The 18,363-nt window shown below is 36.0% G+C and overlaps 1 protein-coding gene across 3 annotated transcripts in view; it reads left to right on the plus strand.

The window, feature by feature from the left end:
- LOC150096500 (RNA binding protein fox-1 homolog 3-like) overlaps positions 1-18,363 on the plus strand; it is a 247,540-nt gene that overhangs the window by 68,460 nt on the left and 160,717 nt on the right. The gene's annotated exons all lie outside the window — the stretch shown is intronic.

The raw sequence follows: 18,363 nt of genomic DNA on the forward strand, positions 1-18,363 counted from the left end.
TTTTAACAGTCGACCACGATACGCCCGCAATTGCACTTCCACGTTTTATGACTTGAGAAAGGGGAACAAGAAGACGGCCTGCTGACGATTCTTTTTCGCAGAATGTCAGCACATTATTCAATATTCTTTTGCAAGAGCTACTGAAACGTGTGTAACAATAGAACTTGTTGACTGTACTGGATCCATCATACAAATTAATAATAAAAAAATAATGCAAAAAGAGAACAACAAAAATCAAGCTAGTACTAGTACAGCGACAGACAAGAATGCACGTGATTTCGCATGTTGGCGACCAATTCGTACATCCTTCATTTCTTTCTCCCCTTCAGCATGAATCGACCATTCTTGGCACCAAGCCAAGAAGGGATCTAGAAATGGTGGGTGAACTATAGTATACTCTCTGTAGACCTTGATACGGTTGCTCTCAAGAACCCTACGTTTCTTACCACTTGGGTGATAGAATGATCTATCTGTCTTGCGCCGACAATACGTCCACGATCAAAGTCGCTAAGATCGCCACATTTACCCATGTTCATCGATTGCGCTACACTGTTAGAAAGCCCCGATGTTTGCCTATTTACCGTCTGCGCTCGGTTTGGGTACGTTTCACTCTGCATGGGGCATGCCAGTGTCAACTTCCCCATCACTCCTATCTCTAATGTTTTGTCCATTGAGTGTACGTGCATTCATCTCAGTATCATTTCTTTATTACACATCATTCGGTTGGAAAAATTTCAAAGAGGACTGATTTAATTTGCCTTAGGATAAAGGAAAAGAGTTTTCCTTTCGTATAAAGGTAGACCGTTATAAATTATTATTTATATTATGTATTTTTATGGAGGTCTTCGCCCAAAAACACTGTACAATACGTTAACATTTCGCGAGTGAGATGTTATACAGCGCACTAAATGATATAGTCATATCATTTATGACTATAAATGATGACCAAATTAAATCTCGTAAAGCTCATGTTGACTGCAATCATTATCTAATTATAGCAAAAGTGCAATCTCAGATTCAAGCACCGACTTGTAACCTCAAAAAGAAAGTTTATACTATGGATAAACTAAAAAATACAGCTATGAAAAACGAATATAAAACTTTTGCAGATGAACAACTGAAAAAGAATAACCAAACAGAAAAAAATTACTGAAAGAAATGGTCAGAGATTACGGAAACAATATATCAAACAGTAGAGAAATGCCTGGGCAAAGTAAGAAGAGAACCAATGAAAACCCTGGATAACAAATCGAGTAATCTCATTGATGAGTGAGCGAAATAAAAAAATGAAAAAATAAAACAAGCAGGATGATAAGAATAAAAAGAAAAATGTAAGATTAAGGAAAAGAATTACTTTAGAATGCAGAAGTCCGGAGGAAAGGTGGATGTACCGCCAGCAGATTGAAATGGTTGAAAGAAAGAAAAAATATTGCATACATATCAATAAATGAAATGTAATATTGTGCGAAAATCAGAAATACTGTGATAGAAAATTAAAATGATAAAATCTTGGCAGATTCGAAAGACGTAGAAAAGAAATGAAGATATGATTTTCTAAGAGAAGAATTTGAAAGTGCATTTTCTAAGCTAAACAGTACGTCATGATGGTATAAAAGCAGAACTGATGAAAGAAGCTAAGTTGTCCGGACTTATTAAAGAAAGTTACAGAATAGGGGAACAGTGAGAGACTTCAAAGTCTAGTAATCCCAGTGGTAAAGAAAGCTAATGATACAGAAAAGATTATCGCACAATTAATCTTTTTTTGCTTCATGCTTCAAAAATTCTCAGAATAAGAAATAAAATGGAATGACTTTTTTTTTTTTTTTTTTTTTTTTTTTGACGAAGCAGATTGGGGGAAAAATTACTCATAAATATGGAAAGTGCTAACAGACTGAGGGGGGGCTTTATTTTATATGACTTGTATTCACAACAAACAGCTGGAATTGGAAGATATTAGAATTTCAAAACTGTTGAAATAAAGAGAGGAGTCAGGCAGTGATGCCCCCCACTTCTTTTTTTTTTTTTTTTTAACTTACACATTGAAGAAGTTATAAATGAAATATATATATATATATATATATATATTTCATTTATAACTAATATATATATATGACAACTAAAGTATATTGCCGAAAGGCTTCACCTTTGGCTGAGTAGGATATTATGGATCAATCCATATTTTATAGCCAAATACAGAAAGTTTTGAAAGAGTGCTTAAAAAAGTTTAAGCTTCTTTCTTACGTTTATTTCTATATTTAGCGATAAAATATGGATGGATCCATAATACCCTCTTTTTCAATATCTTACTTATGCGTGAAGCCTTTCGGATCTGTACTTTAGTAATTGATTATGCATCTGCCGATAGTTGACTTACGATTATATTAACTTTACGTAGAATTTCTATGGTATATAATACTTTCTGCGTGGAATAAGAACCGACAGTTTGAAATGGCTGTGAGGCCAGTAAAACCTGAAAACACTAATAAAAGGCGAATATAGTTCCTGACTACGCAACAGTTCATGTCTTTAGTAGTGCAAGACAAGGTAACTCCTGCGCCGAAGGTTATTCTTAATAAGGTCTAGTAAATTTCGAAACTTTTTCAAGTTTCTTTATATATATTGGCTATAAAATATTGATGGATCCATGAGACCTCTATTTTAATATATGATAATAAATACCAGTACCAAACTCCTCGTCAGGAGTAATTCACCAGGCACTGCAGATCTCACTGAACAGTGAAACAAAGTTTTAAATATTTAGAGAGTGATAACAGAGGAGGATGAAGATGTAGAATTTCAATGCCATAGGAAGCTGTAACCTTTCAGTGGTAAAAGAAGCTTTAAGATGGGATTTTTATTCTCCTTCCACATAAATTTGCAAGTACGAAAAAGAGTAAATGCCTATGTTTGAAGCATTGCTGTTTATGCAAATTTAACATGGACTTTGTCAAAACAAGATATTAGAAGAATGAAATCATTTGAGTTATGATTGGCGAGGAGTATTGAAAATTAATTGACAGAAAAAAGTGGCGAACAAGGAAATAGTTCGACAAAATAAGAGGATAAAAATATCATTAGGACAGAGGGAAATTAACAAGACATCTTGAGGCACAGCAACTTCTTGAAATGATTTTTAAAGAAAGATGATTTTCTCCGAAAAATGACTGGAGAAAAGCAGCCCTTTTAATTTTTCCCCTCTTTACTTTATTCTAAATTTCATATAATGCACAGTTTTGAATAATCATATCATATGTGTAACCGAAGAGCAACATCTCGTCCAGGTTATAATATGCATAGTTATATCAGACCGCTATATAATACATCATGACATACGCATATCTACATTTATAATAAATGCACACACAGTGTAATATGCAACAATAAACAGGGGAAAAAAGTTACATTATACAATGGTCTGTTATACTGTTTGATTTTGAAACAAAATAAAAGTTTTTTTTTTTTTATGTGGCTCCCACCCACGAAATATTTCTATTTTTTATTAATTTTATTTTATTTTATTTTTTTTACAGTCTGGAAACCCTATAGAGACTAAACACGGCACTTCTTCAAGCCATTTTAAGCCTCCAATAAGAGAGAATGTGGTCTCAAACCAGGCGATTAAATTCATCTCCCACCTAACGCAACAATCACAAACATCCATGCCTACAGCAGGATTTGAACCCTCATCCCATTGGTTGGAGAGCCGATATACTCGGCCAACCAGGCCGGCAAAATTCTGAACTTCATATCATAATGCACAAATTTGAATAATATGTGTAACCTAATAGTCCACGCGGTTGGCCGAGTGGCTATGCGCTTCGTGACCATATGCCTGGGAAAGGAGTGTCCTGGGTCCGATTCCCATCGCTGACGTGAGAAGCTTAGGAGCTTTCTTAGACATAGCCAAATTAGCCGGTCTTGTGCTTCGACTGCAGGGTTTTTTCTCCCCAGTTTAAAGTTTTACTTACATATAACACTGGATCATTGAATACGACAATCTCGTGGGAATCATTACCTAAAATTCATAATTTATTCAGATTTTTATATTGGTTCGGGTTGGCTTCATTTCTTATGAATAGAGGCTAATTACACCCCCCCCCCCCCGGAAACGCGTTTCCGCAAAATAGGCAAACCGATCAGAAGAAGACACGCAATTTACAAACATAAGATACTTACCTCAGAGCCTTAGTTGCTTCAGCCGTAAATCCAAACACACATACAAACATAATGAGTGTTGAGTTTTGATGCTCGGTGTTTAGCCACTTTATAGATGGCACAATTTATGGCTTCTTCGGTGGTACGCAACGGACCTCCAGGTTTAAGGACCTTACGTAGCCCGTATAGGCTTGGTATGAGTGAATAACAATCTTTAATTTGGACATATAGTTTCGGTTTTGGCCAAGTTGTAATGTTATCTAGTAAAGTTTTGTTTTTATTGATAATGTAGGGTTCTTTACTATAGGTATATAGGTTGATGTATTGGATAACACTCTTTCAATTTATTATTGCAGTCATGTGTGTTCAAGATCGCAGTATCATTGCTTTTTGTCTGCTTTCACTATTACTATGTTTTGGTTTAGTTTAAGCCTTTTCAGAACTGCTTTTTCTTCCATAGAGATATTACCTCTTAGGCTTATGTTTTTAAGTCAGGCGGAGGCTTCTAGGGAATTTTAGCGTCCAGGGCAGAGTGAATTTTGTCCTTAGGAACACCCAGCACTGCATGTCCAACTTTCTTTTTTCTTTGACTTGTGGTCGTTTTTTGAGGGCAAATTCGATGTTTATTATTAACTGCCCATGGGATTTTTTCCTGAGCAGTAGCAAAATTAAACCCCTTAATTACATTAAATATAAAGAGCCAACAGGCTTCATTTCGGCGATATAAACATTAATTAAATTAAGGGGATATTAGATCCCACATTGTTTTAAAACCGAATAAGAAACTCAAAGATTGGAATCAGAGAGTTTCTTGCCGAATATAGTATAAAAAACTATAAAACTATCGGTGAATACTAGCGTGAGCTAAATGCAAGTAGTCCTAGAACGTTAATTTGGTCTAGCTACTCACTGATGAAGCCTCAAAAAAGGCTGAAACCGGTCTGAGTAGTGACCTCCCACCATAATGTAATAACAGCATACATCTCCTAGGAAATGTGTTTTTACATTATGGAAAATACCAAAGAATAGCGATCAGAACTTTCCCCTCCTTTGCAACGAGTTGCCCGTGTTTGTACTACGTTCTAGGACTACTTGCATTTAGCTCACGCTGGTATTCGCCAATACTTTTATAGTTTTTTATATTATATACTATATTCGGCATGAAACTCTCTGATTCCAATCTTTCAGTTTCTTATTCGGTTTTAAAACAATGTGGGATCTAATATCCCCTTAATTTAATTAACCCTTAAATTACAATTTTAGTTTAGTTGTTCGAAAGTCTGTAATACGACAAGTTGTGGATTACCTTGTCTGCCGGAAGTTGCTTGAGATTTCATCTGCTTGCAGGGTTACAGAACTACCTAATTAAATGTCTTATTTTCGCTAATTATTATTAATTCGTTTTCAGTTGATAAGCGTTCTATGAATGCCCAAATATCAGGCATTGAATAGCTCAGAAAGTTTAAGGTGCTGGTCATAACACTGCGTTTACCACACTAAGTATCCTGCGACGTCTTGTATATAACGGACCCATCCGCTTCAGCAAGGTACGTGTCAAACGCGCTAATTCCTTAACAAACTTACCTTGCTTAAACGCAGTCGAAACAGCAGTAAAATTCCTACCAGAATTAAACAAGCTTCCGCTCCACTCGAGAACTCAGAATATGCACAAATGTTGGCCTTTGTGCATATTCTGAGTTCTCGAGTGGAGCGGAAGCTTGTTTAATTCTGGTAGGAATTTTACTGCTGTTTCGACTGCGTTTAAGCAAGGTAAGTTTGTTAAGGGATGGGTCCGTTACGTGCACAGGCCACCATAAGCCCACGCATACAGACAGAAGATCAAGAATTTTCAAAATTTTAGCCTCCAGGGCAGAGTAAATTTTGTCCTCGAGAACACCCAGCACTGTGTGTCCAACTTCCTAAGATAATTCAGAGATCGCCATTGTGGAAATCGATATTTCGGACAGACAGGACGGGCTGGCTATCTTGGGCAGGGAAGAAAAAAAACGGAACGGAACGGACAACCAAAAAAGCTGACTCTCACAACATTGGAGAAAGATCACTTCATCAGATGAAAGAAAGCCAAGCTACTTCACAAATCCCGGTTTAAATTGGAAGGGCACAAGTTCTACAAAAGCCGAGTAACTATAACATAGCCAATTGTATGATCTTGAATAGATTTGTTGCACCGCTCTGTCTACCCGTCATTATTATTAATAACAGCAATCACTACAAAGAGAGTGTCACTGTCGCCCACCATGCACGTGACTGCCATTAATGCAGCGTTTCACTAGTTCAGGCCAGCATTATCAGAGACGCTTCAACAATGCACACTCGGTGAAGACACAAAACATAATGACCTCTCATATAATGCTAGCTTAAACTAGTGAAACGTCGGCTTAATTTTAGTCAGTAAATTATATAGCTGTATTCCAGTTTTTGTTCTAGAAATTCGACATTACCCATCATGTGGGAGAGAGTTATACTGGTAGTGGTAACAAGCAGTCATTTCCCCAATGGCATGCACTTCATTCATACTTTATCCAGTGAAGTGATGACTGTGCCCAGGTATAAATGCATTTGCCATTATGATGAACAAATCAATAGAAAAACACAAAGAAAAAAAGATTCCAATTGATCGTTTTTAACGGAGGACATCAGAATCATATTATATGTTTAATAAAACAATGATATCGCCTGCTCACAATATTGTTTTCTGAGTGGCGCATATTTTGTTCGATCCACCTTTATTGCCATTATGTGATGTTACCATATTAATTAACACATAACCTATTATAACCATATAATCAAAAATCAAGTAGTCGACTACTTGACCTTTTCATTTAAGCAACAACAGCATTATATTTTTGTTTTCCTGTAGATTACTTGATCTGTTTAGCTAAAGATTTCAGTTAAAGTTAACCGATTAAAGTTAACCGATAGTCATTAGTGGTTCACTGTTCTATTTCATTCGGAGATAGCAGATTTTTCACCCCGTGAAACAAACCAGCCATCCAGAAAACACAGTTAAACGACCTAATATATGCTGGCCTCAGTTTGCATTGCTAAGACATTGAATATTTGTACTAGTGGTGAACGCTTACGTTATCTTGCAGTGTACAGACTCATACTTTGTATTAAGTTTCAGGAACTCGGGAATTGCGTATTCTTAAAAAAATAATAATAATGATAAATTCGGCATGATGACAATGAACTATTGCTGAATGTTAGTACCTGTTACAAGAATATGCTTTTAAAAAAAGTTATTCATCTGAATTAGTACGTAATGAACTGCGCATACGGTTTTACAGACATCGTAACCCTCTCTTCTGAAATTTTCGAAATCATCACTAACTATAAACTCAGCTATCGCTGACGACTAAATGTAAACACGGACTGCAAGTTAGAACAAAAGCGCTGCTTTCCCGTTTGGTCAATACGAGCCATTAAAGGATCTATTTATGTTAATCTTGTCATTAGATCAGTTTTGTTCATCATTATCAGTCTTTTTAATCACATCATCTAGATGTCTTTGAGACATTACAAGGCATCCAATTGTGCAACTTTATTCCTAGTAGCCTTTTGTCTTTTATCCTGCTGAGTGCTACCACGTGATCCCTTTTGCGCCCGCTTTCCACTCGAAATCGTCTGTAATACAAATTGCCACAAACTGATTCGTCTGAATTTGCGGTTGTAGTCTTCAAAAACAGTGTTCGTCCTTAGGTTTTGACATCAGTGTAAGAAAGCAGTTCTATACACATTTTTATTATCCAAAGGATGAATGCACTGTTTCCTACTTGAAATAATTCATTGCCAGAATATTAATGTGATCTCTAACTGGTGTTCATAGAAAGTGCATAAGTATAAGACACTTATTCCTAATCTTCTCCAGCATTACTATGTGGAATCATTTCTACTGTCCAGTTTTAATCCCGTTTTCAGTTACCGACCTTAGTTCCTCTAAAGTCGGTAACTAGAATCGAACACATATAAGGTGCCCTTCTGTTGATTTAATAACATTATTAAGTTACCATAAAACTGTCTACACAAGTAGCATTTATTTTTTTTTATAATTATCGATGTGTCAATCATATTTTTGATAATTAAGTGAACATTGATTCTTGCATTAACTGCGTATCTCAATCGGAACGACGATGCCTTTGGGTTAGTTCAGTGTTTCTCAACGTGGGGCAATTAGAAGATGTACATGTACATATTTATATTATACTTTTTCAGAATTTGGCTGACTATTATGCTAGGGGGGGGGGAGCATCAAAATCTTTGAGACATTGAGGTGGGGCATGATCCAAAAAGGTTGAGAAACACTGGGTTAATTGAACTGTTCGAACCTCGTCTTGAACGCACTAAATCATAAAAGCTTTTCAGCTAACGGTGAGTTTGTCGGTCTCATATGGGGTTTGGAAGGATTTTCATCCCACAGAACAAGCTACCAGAGAATATACGCAATTACAGACTTTATAGGTATGATGACACGGCCTATTATCTATGAACCCAAGTTGTTTTGGCGTACCATTGAGCTTAACACATTAGGATGCGAGATGAGATTTTTGCTTGTGTTTTAAAAAAAAAACTGATGGATTTTTAACACAAATGTGTTAAACCCATCAGTGTTGCAGGAGGGGGTTAGGCGTATTTATAGAAGCAGTAGTTATCTTTTTTTTTCACAACTTGGGTTTCAGGGTAATACACCAGTTATAATAAACAGTAAAGAACGTCATGCAAAGATCCCATTTCTGTTGTTACAAATATGATATTAGTGTTGTCTTCTTTCGAATGAGAAAAAGTTTGCTCGCAAATGAATGAAGACGGTCGATAATAAATAGAACTTCTCGTAAATCGTAAATGAACGTAGCGACTGTGGCTGGTCTTCGCGAATGTGAAACGTTACAATTCCCGATCGTGGATGTGTACAGCGTTTCTATCAGACGAATCAGTTTGTGGCCATTTGTATCACTGAAGATTTCGAATACCAAGCTAGTACACATTCGACTTTTCGAATAGCGCGCAAAGGTATCACGTGGTAGGAATAAAGTTGCAAACTTGGATGTCTTGTAATGTCTCAAAGACATCATCTAGATGATTTCACGCAGTGAAGAATTATTGGAAAACTTGAAGAAAGCCGCAGAATTACTGATGTTACCAGAGTTTGGGATCTCACATAGAAATTAAAGTTCTCGGCAGCGTTTCAGACCATTGGACCAACATTTCAGACCAACGAAGCGTGAAGACAGATTTTTGGTTATAACAGTAAAACATAATTGACGCACCGCCACCGGTACGCGGATATCTCGACAAACTGTGACAAGACATCTACGACAAGTAGGTCTATACTCCCGAAGGCTTGTAGTCCACAGCTCATCGTCTTCTTACAGATGAGAGTCGTTTTAGTCAGTCCTCCGATTCTAGACGACACTTGATCTGGCGTGAAAATGATACTGCTTACCATCGCGAGAATGTTCTTGAAAGGGAATAGCTACGGTCATGATGTGTGGGGATGCATTATGCTTAATTGACTATGTCCATTAAGCACCAGGCATAGTCGATTTTTCCAGTACAAGTACTGGAAAAATCGACTATGCCTGGTGAACGATATTGCAACGAAGTTCCTCTGCCATTTTCGATTGTTTCGAGGTGCTGTAGGCGAAAAATTTAATTTTATGGATGACAATGGCACACCAAATCGTATACGAGCAGCGGAGATACTTATGGAGACCGAGGATATTAATCGAATCGAGTGTCCAGCACTCTCCCAAGATCTGAACCTCATAAAACACGGTTTGGAATGCAATAGGGAGACGCATTTCTGCGTCTCCCCATTGCGTCCTTGCTCTGAAGGAAGAATGGGTCAGTTTGCCTCAAGAACTCCTAAATGACTTGATGTGAAGCATGGTACGACGTTGTGAGAGCTGCATAGCATTTCGGGGTGGACATATTGAAATGTCTCTCAGCATAATTGACTTACAGAAAATGTACGCTGCTTACATTTTCTGTAAGCAGCGTACATTAGTTTACGGTCCATATTTGGCTGTCATCGTAAATTTTTTTTTCCTGTGCAGGTAAAACAAAAATGCAGTTCGTCCTTAGCTTTTGGACACCAGTTTATAAATAGTGTGGGCGATGATTAAAAACCTGACTTGCAATGGTTTTCCGAATTAAGAATAACTATTTTTAATTCGGTCCCCAATAATATATCAAGAAATCGGTTTAAAAACACCTATTTACATCATCTTAAAATAGGTTATGGATGATATGGTTGTGTTGTCATGTTCCTCACCAGAGCTGTTTTTAGGTGTCCTGAAGCAAAATATATATTTAATTTAGATTTTATAAGATAATCGTGTACTCCGTGCAGAAATGGCCTGCCTACCACAGGATTTTTTCTTTTTCTTCATCTTGTAACTTGTGCTAATAATGCTTACTCTTTTTAAGTTCAAAATACGATAGAAAATTTTCATGAAAAGACTACCACAGACACAAATATTTGCAGTCAGACTTATAATAATGACATTATTGCATCACGTTTATTAATACTTAATAAAAGCATTTTGCATATAGCCAATAGGAATCGGTTTTCGCTTATCTGCTGCAGTGTTTCTTTCAACTTCTGAAATTCGTCTGCTGTAATTTATGGCATAAACAAATAATCCGAAGAAATGTTGTCATATATTAAGCATTCATATCCGGAAAGGCAGTCTCTTCGATTAGAAATAAATTGCGAGTGGGAATATATAAACTCGGAAATATGGGTAGGATTTTTACTTTAAAATTTCTTTCTTATATGCACCATTAGATGCGCATACACTTCAGAAAAATTTTAAAATATAAGCCCTAATTAAAGCACAGTCAGTTATCAAAAAAAGAAAGTTGTATGCTAATATTTTGCTTTTAAAGATTTGGATGTATAAATCAACATAATACTGAACTGAGTGAATTAGTCTGAATGATGTATGGTATTTTCATTGATGATTAATTACATTACCTTAATTATATTAATACAGTGCAAGAACTTACTATGCATGAATTTCAATGATTAAGATTAAATCTGTAAATAAAAGTTGCTATAATTTAAAATAAACTGCATTAGTAAACATCACTCTTTTCGAGTTATATATATATATATAAGGATGAAGACTAGAATTTGACCATATTTCCATGTGGGGTTCGATTTGGTATCAATTGGATTATGTTTATTAGTAAAACGATCCGAATTGATACTAAATCATTACGCACTAGCTCGACGAAATTTGGCATTTAAGATCTGTTGAAACGACCTAATAAACTTTAACGAGTTTATTGGGGCGTTTCAATTTCGATTTTAGAGGGACCACCAAATAAACCCTTCTTATTTCCCAAAGGCAATGGGCAGAGTTAATCTTCCCCATACTAACATTGTGGGAATCAGTAGGCAGCCGGTGACTATTACTATGGATAATATTTTCAAGGCATTTTTGGGGATGGGGGGGGGGTACGAAAAGAACTTTAGCTGAAGTAGCTGGTCTCATACTTATGTGGTAGGGTTTTTCATACCACAGATCAGGCAAACCGGTCAAAAGATTATAGACGCAGTTAACTGTATACACTGTGGCTTCATAGCCTGAGTTGCTTCGACAGTAATTCCAAACACCCAAAATGTGAGAGCAATATTTTAAGATTGGGCAGATTTGATATTTGTATAGGATTACCAGATGTATATGTGAGAGGATAGGATTATATGATTACTAGATGTACATGCAATTCGTTGAGCTGAAAGAGAACACCAATTTTTTTAAAATATTTTTTATTTATTTTTCCTCTCTTCTCGTGACTGTTAATGTGAGAAACGAAAGGCTAGAAGCGTAAGCAGGCCTACCACTTTAAAAATTCTTTTAACGCATAGTCTTTAAACAAAAAATGGTATACACACACTGTGCGACCACAGATGCGAGACCTTCTCGACACTTCTGCGCATGGCAGAAGGCGAATCCATTCCGATAATAGGGTAACCAGTGCGTTTCGTGGAATGAGTGGTTATTATTATTATAAGTCGGAAAATTAGCTTTTTTAAATGAAAATTCTAGTTTTTAAAGTGGTAACTACTTTGCATGTACAACAGTTGAAAAAGTTTATGTATAAAGCACATTATTTCACGTGTTGGTAACGAATTCGTACATCGCCTTATTCCTTTCTCTCATTCAACATGAATGGGAGAAAGGAATCTCGCATCTGTGTCGGACGGTATTTAAAATTTTTATAAATATACATTCTACAATAGAAAAACCCGAAGATTCATTAGTAATCACTAAAAGGTGAGAGTGGTCGGTAGATAAGTTATCCCGAAAAGAGATCTGATCTTGTTTGGAAATTTGGATACTATCAGAAATAGCGGAAGGTGAAATCGGATCGTTCTTGTGAGAAATAAGACAGGATTGTGTTTTGGTAACATTGAAAAGCTGACAACGTGTCCCCCCCCCCCTCTCCCCACAAAGTGATAGATGTTGTTTAAGGCATTGGTTACGAAAGGTCTTGGATCTCAAAATGTTTGAACATTACAAGAATGTTTATGAAATGAAGAAAAATGGAGTGCCACATAGGCAAAATTATGAATAGAATAGAGAGAGAAGACCATTTATATACGGTATATTGAAAGAGGAACATGGACGAGAAAGTACGGAAAGACGCTGGGTATTCTAGCATTGACTGGGGGAAATCTGAAGAGAATACAGCAATTCACTCTCGAAATTATAAAGTACTCAAAGACGTATTTACATTTTTCGTATGTACGATCGGCGTTTTTCCTTACGCAGTTTAATTCAGGACTCTGGCTAGACTGAACCTTACAAACTTTGTCGAGCTATTCCAATTTTTCGTGTCATTCGGCTCGCTTAGAGGGACAAAACGTCAAAAATATATTTGCACGAACTCCTTTGGCTGGATGGAAATTTGAGTAATTCAGTTTTGGTTTCAGTCGGCAAATTTTTGTTGTTAAACCGTTGAAACTGATATTAATAATTTCATACTGGTGGCATGGAATTTAAAGGAATTTGATAGTTAGGATATCCGTTAAAATTTATGAAAATCGTTTCAGTTTTAATGGGAGCATTGCTGTGCCAAAATTGAGTAAAACGAAATACGTCTAGAATAGCCGAGAACCAGTCGGAGTTTTATAAAATATGTTTTAACATTTGCTACACCTGCCATTTTTAAAACAACGACGTCACCTGGTAGAATTATTTTGAGTAATGTAACTTTGTTACAGACATGGTCAGTAGCGTATTTAGGTATTTCTCTCTCCTAGGCCCGCAGAAAGTGCGCCTCCCCCATATTTAATGAACATGTTGATTTGCATGCATAACAAATTCGTAATATAATTATAAAAATGAGGGCCCTGAAATTTCCGCCGCCCCTCAAAATTTGCCGCTGTAGACCCGAGCCTATACCTAAATACGCCACTGGACATGGTGATAGTTCTAGTAAACTACGGAAATACGAACAGTCGAAAATTCAACTTTGATTAAAACTAGTGTGTACTGTATATCGGGTCAAATAAATCCAATATAATTTGATACATTATATTGGATTTATTGGACCATGATTTTGATAAACATATATACATAATCGTCGACAAGTTTCGCCAGCTAGGGTCTGTCTTACTTTTTCAAGACGAGAAAGGCTATACTAACATAAAATGCTAAAACAAAAGAATGTAGTAACGGCCTAAAAATCAGTTACACAAATTGAAGAGCGAACACGTAACATTAATGGCATGAAGCGTGGAGACCTAGTCATTGTTATTAAAACGCGTTTTATAATTTTTCGCGTAATTGAGTTCTGCTAAACATAATGAATTTATTAAGTTTTTCCAAATGTCTTTTAATATTATGCTTTGGTTTCTATTGAGGTTGTCTCTTGTTCGGAGTATCACTGCAGCTTCTTTAAAGATTCTACATCTGAAATCTTCTTCAATGTATGGCATGGAGCTGTTGTCCCAATCTATGGAATGGTTTGAAATTGAGAAGTGATGTGCTAATCCTGAGGTGTCTATTTTGTTATTATTTACATCTCCGACATGTTCTTTCTTTCTAATTTCTAGGCTTCATGAAGTTTGACCTATGTAAGTCAGTCCACATGAACATGGTATGCTGTAAACTCCAGCGTATTTGTATAAAGTGATGCTGTCCTTAGGAGATCTTAACATGTGCCGTGTAATTAAAATAGGTTTAAATGCAACTCTGATGTTAAAAGGCTTCATGATTCTTGCTATTTTGATGGAGACTGAGCCTGCATAAGGTATGATGATGTGTACTGTGTCACTAGAGTTTGTTGCTGGGGGGTTGTTTCTATAGAGGATATTTTGAATTATATTTTGTGGATAATCATTTTTGGATAGAGTTTTTGATATAAGTTAGAACTCATCAAGTGCATTTTTTTTCTTCTGTGATGATATTTTTTGCTCTGTTTTTTTAGCATATGTATGATGCTAAGTTTCTGTGCATAATGATGATTAGATGTAAAATGAAGATAGCATCCGGTGTCTGTAGGTTTGTGATAGATTGTGAGCTTGATTTGTCCATTATCTTGTTTTTTAACTAGTACATCCAAAAAATGTAATTGATGGTTGTTTTTTTAATTCTAATGTGAACTTAATTTTATGATGGAAAGAATTTATTTTTTGGAGGAACTCATGTAAGGTATCTATTGTGTGTGTTTCTAAACGATGAACACATCGTCAGCATATCTCCACCAGACTGATGGTTTCACAGTTATTTTTGCTAGGATGTCATTTTCTAGTTTTTCCATGAACAGGCCTGCACGCCCATGGCTAAGCCTTCCGGTTGTTGATATACTGCATTGTTTACTTTAAAATAGTTAGACTTGAGGCAATGGTGGAAAAGCTGCTCAGTATCGTTTGGAAAGAGATCTTCTATGATCTTAATTTCTTCTTCAACCTGTACGTTGAGAGACCACGTCTAGACTTGCAAATGTCTGTGTTTAATATATTGATGTTTATCAATGAAATGTTGAGAGTTCTTTATGTATGATGCTGATTTCTTGATCTTCTCCTTCAACAGACTATTGAGGTGTTTGGCTAGTAGGTATGTAGCAGAGTTTCTGCCGTCCACGATTGGGCGAAGCGAAACTCTGTCTATATGGACTTTTGGTACATCATATAGGCGTGGTGGTGTTAATGGATGTAAAGATTTTAAATTTCTTTGTAATTCTTGAGGCCATCTAGTCATATTGCATATTAAAAGATTGGTCTCATTGTGGTTTTTCATGGTTGGATCTTTATCTAATATATGATATGTAGACGAGTCAGAAATTAAAGTACCGATCTTCTTTATGTAATCTTTGGTATTCGTAATGACTGTTGAGTTTCCTTTGTCTGCTTTAAGTGCGATAATGTCCGTTTCTTTTCAAGTTCAAAAGTGCCTTCTTTTCAGAGGGTGTAATATTATGTTTCGGTGGTTTTGCAGTAGAGAGGATGATTGTACTTTTAAATCTTATCTCATTTGCTGTTGTCTCTGAAAGTGAAGAAAGACCTTTCTCAATATTACTTATGAAATCTATTTTTGGGATATGATTAGAAGCAATTGAGAAGTTGAAACCTTTTTTAAGATTTCTGATTCTTGTTTGGAAAGACTGTAGTACGAAAGGTTGAAATAACCTTATCATCTGGGAGACACTGTCTAGAGTTGTATTTTCTTCGATAGAATTCATCAAATTTTTTAATTTGAGATACCTTACTAGACTGAAAAACTTTGCAGTAACTATTGTGTATCATGTGGTCAATTATATTCCAAGTGGTATTATCTATGTTATTGGAAATATCAAAAAGGCTAGGCATTCAAAATAGCAAGAATCATGAAGCCTTTTAACATCAGAGTTGCTTTTAAACCTATTTTAACTACACGGCACATGTTAAGATCTCCTAAGGACGGCATTGCTTTCTACAAATATGCAGGAGTTTACAGCATATCATGTTCATGTGGACTGACTTACATAGGCCAAACTTCACGAAGCATAGAAATCCGAAAAAAAGAACACATCAAAAATGTAAATAATAACAGAACAGACACCTCAGGATTAACACATCATTTCTCAATTTCAAACTATTCCATAGATTGGGACAACAGCTCCATGCCATACATTGAAGAAGATTTCAGATGTAGAATCTTTAAAGAAGCTGCAGTGATACTCCGAACAGGAGACAACCTCAATAGAAACCAAGGCATAATATTAAAAAACATTTGGAAAAACTTAATAAATTCATTATGTTTAGCAGAACTCAATTACGCGAAAAATTATAAAACACGTTTTAATAACAATGACTAAGTCTCCACGCGTGCTCTTCAATTTGTTTAAGTGATTTTTAGGTCATTACTGCATTTTTTTTTTTAGCATTTAATGTTAGTATAAACTTTGTCTTGAAAAAGCCAGATATACCCTAGCTGGCGAAACTTGTCGACGATTATGTATATATGTTTATCAAAATCAGTCCAATAAGTCCAATATAATCAGTGGCAGATTAAGGATAGTTGGGGCCCCTAGGCAAATTATATTTGGGAGTCCCCCCCAAAAAAAATAATAATAAATAAAAGTTAGGTGGCAAATAAATGAAATTTTGTACTTTTTAATTTTTTGAACTTCTGGAGTTCTCTGCCTGTTAAAGGATGATAAATAATAAAACTTTTTTTTTTTAATTTTTTTATCTGTTTTTTTTTTTCACTAAATAATGAAAACAAGAAAAGTAAAAGTCACACTAAAAAGTTATTTTTGAAACAAACAAGCAAACATCTCACTCTTATACGATTCAATAACAAATGAAGTTAAGGAGCAACCAGGTGAAACTTCCTATCTCGGCAATGCAATCAGTTTTCATTACCTCGAAGCTGTAAACAGCGGCATGCGCTGACATTGGTAATACGATTTAATTTAAAGCATAGACAGCACGTGCTGTTCAAATACGAAGCTTGTCAACTAGCGCTGACATTGGTATTGCGGCATTATTTAAAACGTAGATAGTGCGCGCTGTTCAAAATACGTATTAAAACGTAATAATTGTTTTGAAAATATTTTTGCTTAAAATAATCAAGATTTTTATGATGTTTGCTGAAAACATTAATCTATTTTAAAACACTATAGGAAAATAGCTTGGCTTGGGGCCCCCCAAAGCTTGAGGCCCCTAGGCACGTGCCTCATTGCTTTAGTGGGTAATCTGCCACTGAATATAATGTATCATATTTAAAAAAAAAAGGACCAAATATTAACTATCAAAAAAAATCCTAATGACTATGAAGTGTAATGGGTGAATGAACCACTGCCTCGACTTGTTGGTAATTTTCATTCTTAACTAGTCTTGGGTGAATGACTGCTTGGGGGGGGGGGATCGTTTTTTGTTATAATTTTGTTTTTATCAGCAGCATGAAACAATTATATGCACTGCCCAAACATGTGAGCAGTGTTCTAAGGATGGGCAGATTTGGAATTTGTATACAGTTAGTTGTTGGGTGAAAAATAGTGTATTGAGCGGAAGAGAATGCCTAGATTTTTTAGATGTTTTGATGTGATATGTTTATGCCAGGAGAGGCTGGAGGTAAATGTTAGCCCAAGCAGTGAGAGAGAGATATATGACCTTGTCTGGTGATTTGTGTATTACTAGGGTAAGGGTAGATGAACTGAGATCCGTTTTGCGAGAGAAAAGTTAAGACTGCATTGTGGTGTCATCAAAGGTTATCAAATTTCTCTTGCCTCATTGAAAGAGAAATTTGAAGCTTGTGATGTCTGAGCACTGCAGGTTTGTCAAATGAGTAGGATGAATGGAGATTGTCATCATTGGCAGAGCTTTGAATAGGGATTAATGATGATTGAAAGTAGGTGATAGAACAGAGCCCCAAAGCACGCCTGTATTGGCGACGAAGTTTGAACAGAGGAAGCTATTCATCATAACACACACTGAATGACCATAGAGAAAGCTAGCTGTTCAGTTGCAGAGTGTCAGGTGGTCTAAATGATAGTAATTTGCAGACCTCAGTGCCATGAGATCAAGATCTGAAAATGTCAAGAGTGACTGTATATGTTTTTTGAAACCTTTCCATGCATGTTTCCAGTTATGGGCGATGTAGGCAGAGGTCAGCCATGGACCTTAAATTGTGGAATCCATACTGATGGTTACTACTTAACTGTGCTCTTTTCATGCTGCACAATTTT

Source organism: Typopeltis vanoorti, chromosome 18 (genome assembly GCF_054136105.1).
Source record: "Typopeltis vanoorti isolate ZY-2024b chromosome 18, IOZ_Tvanoo_1.0, whole genome shotgun sequence".
Taxonomy (NCBI): Eukaryota; Metazoa; Arthropoda; class Arachnida; order Uropygi; family Thelyphonidae; genus Typopeltis; species Typopeltis vanoorti.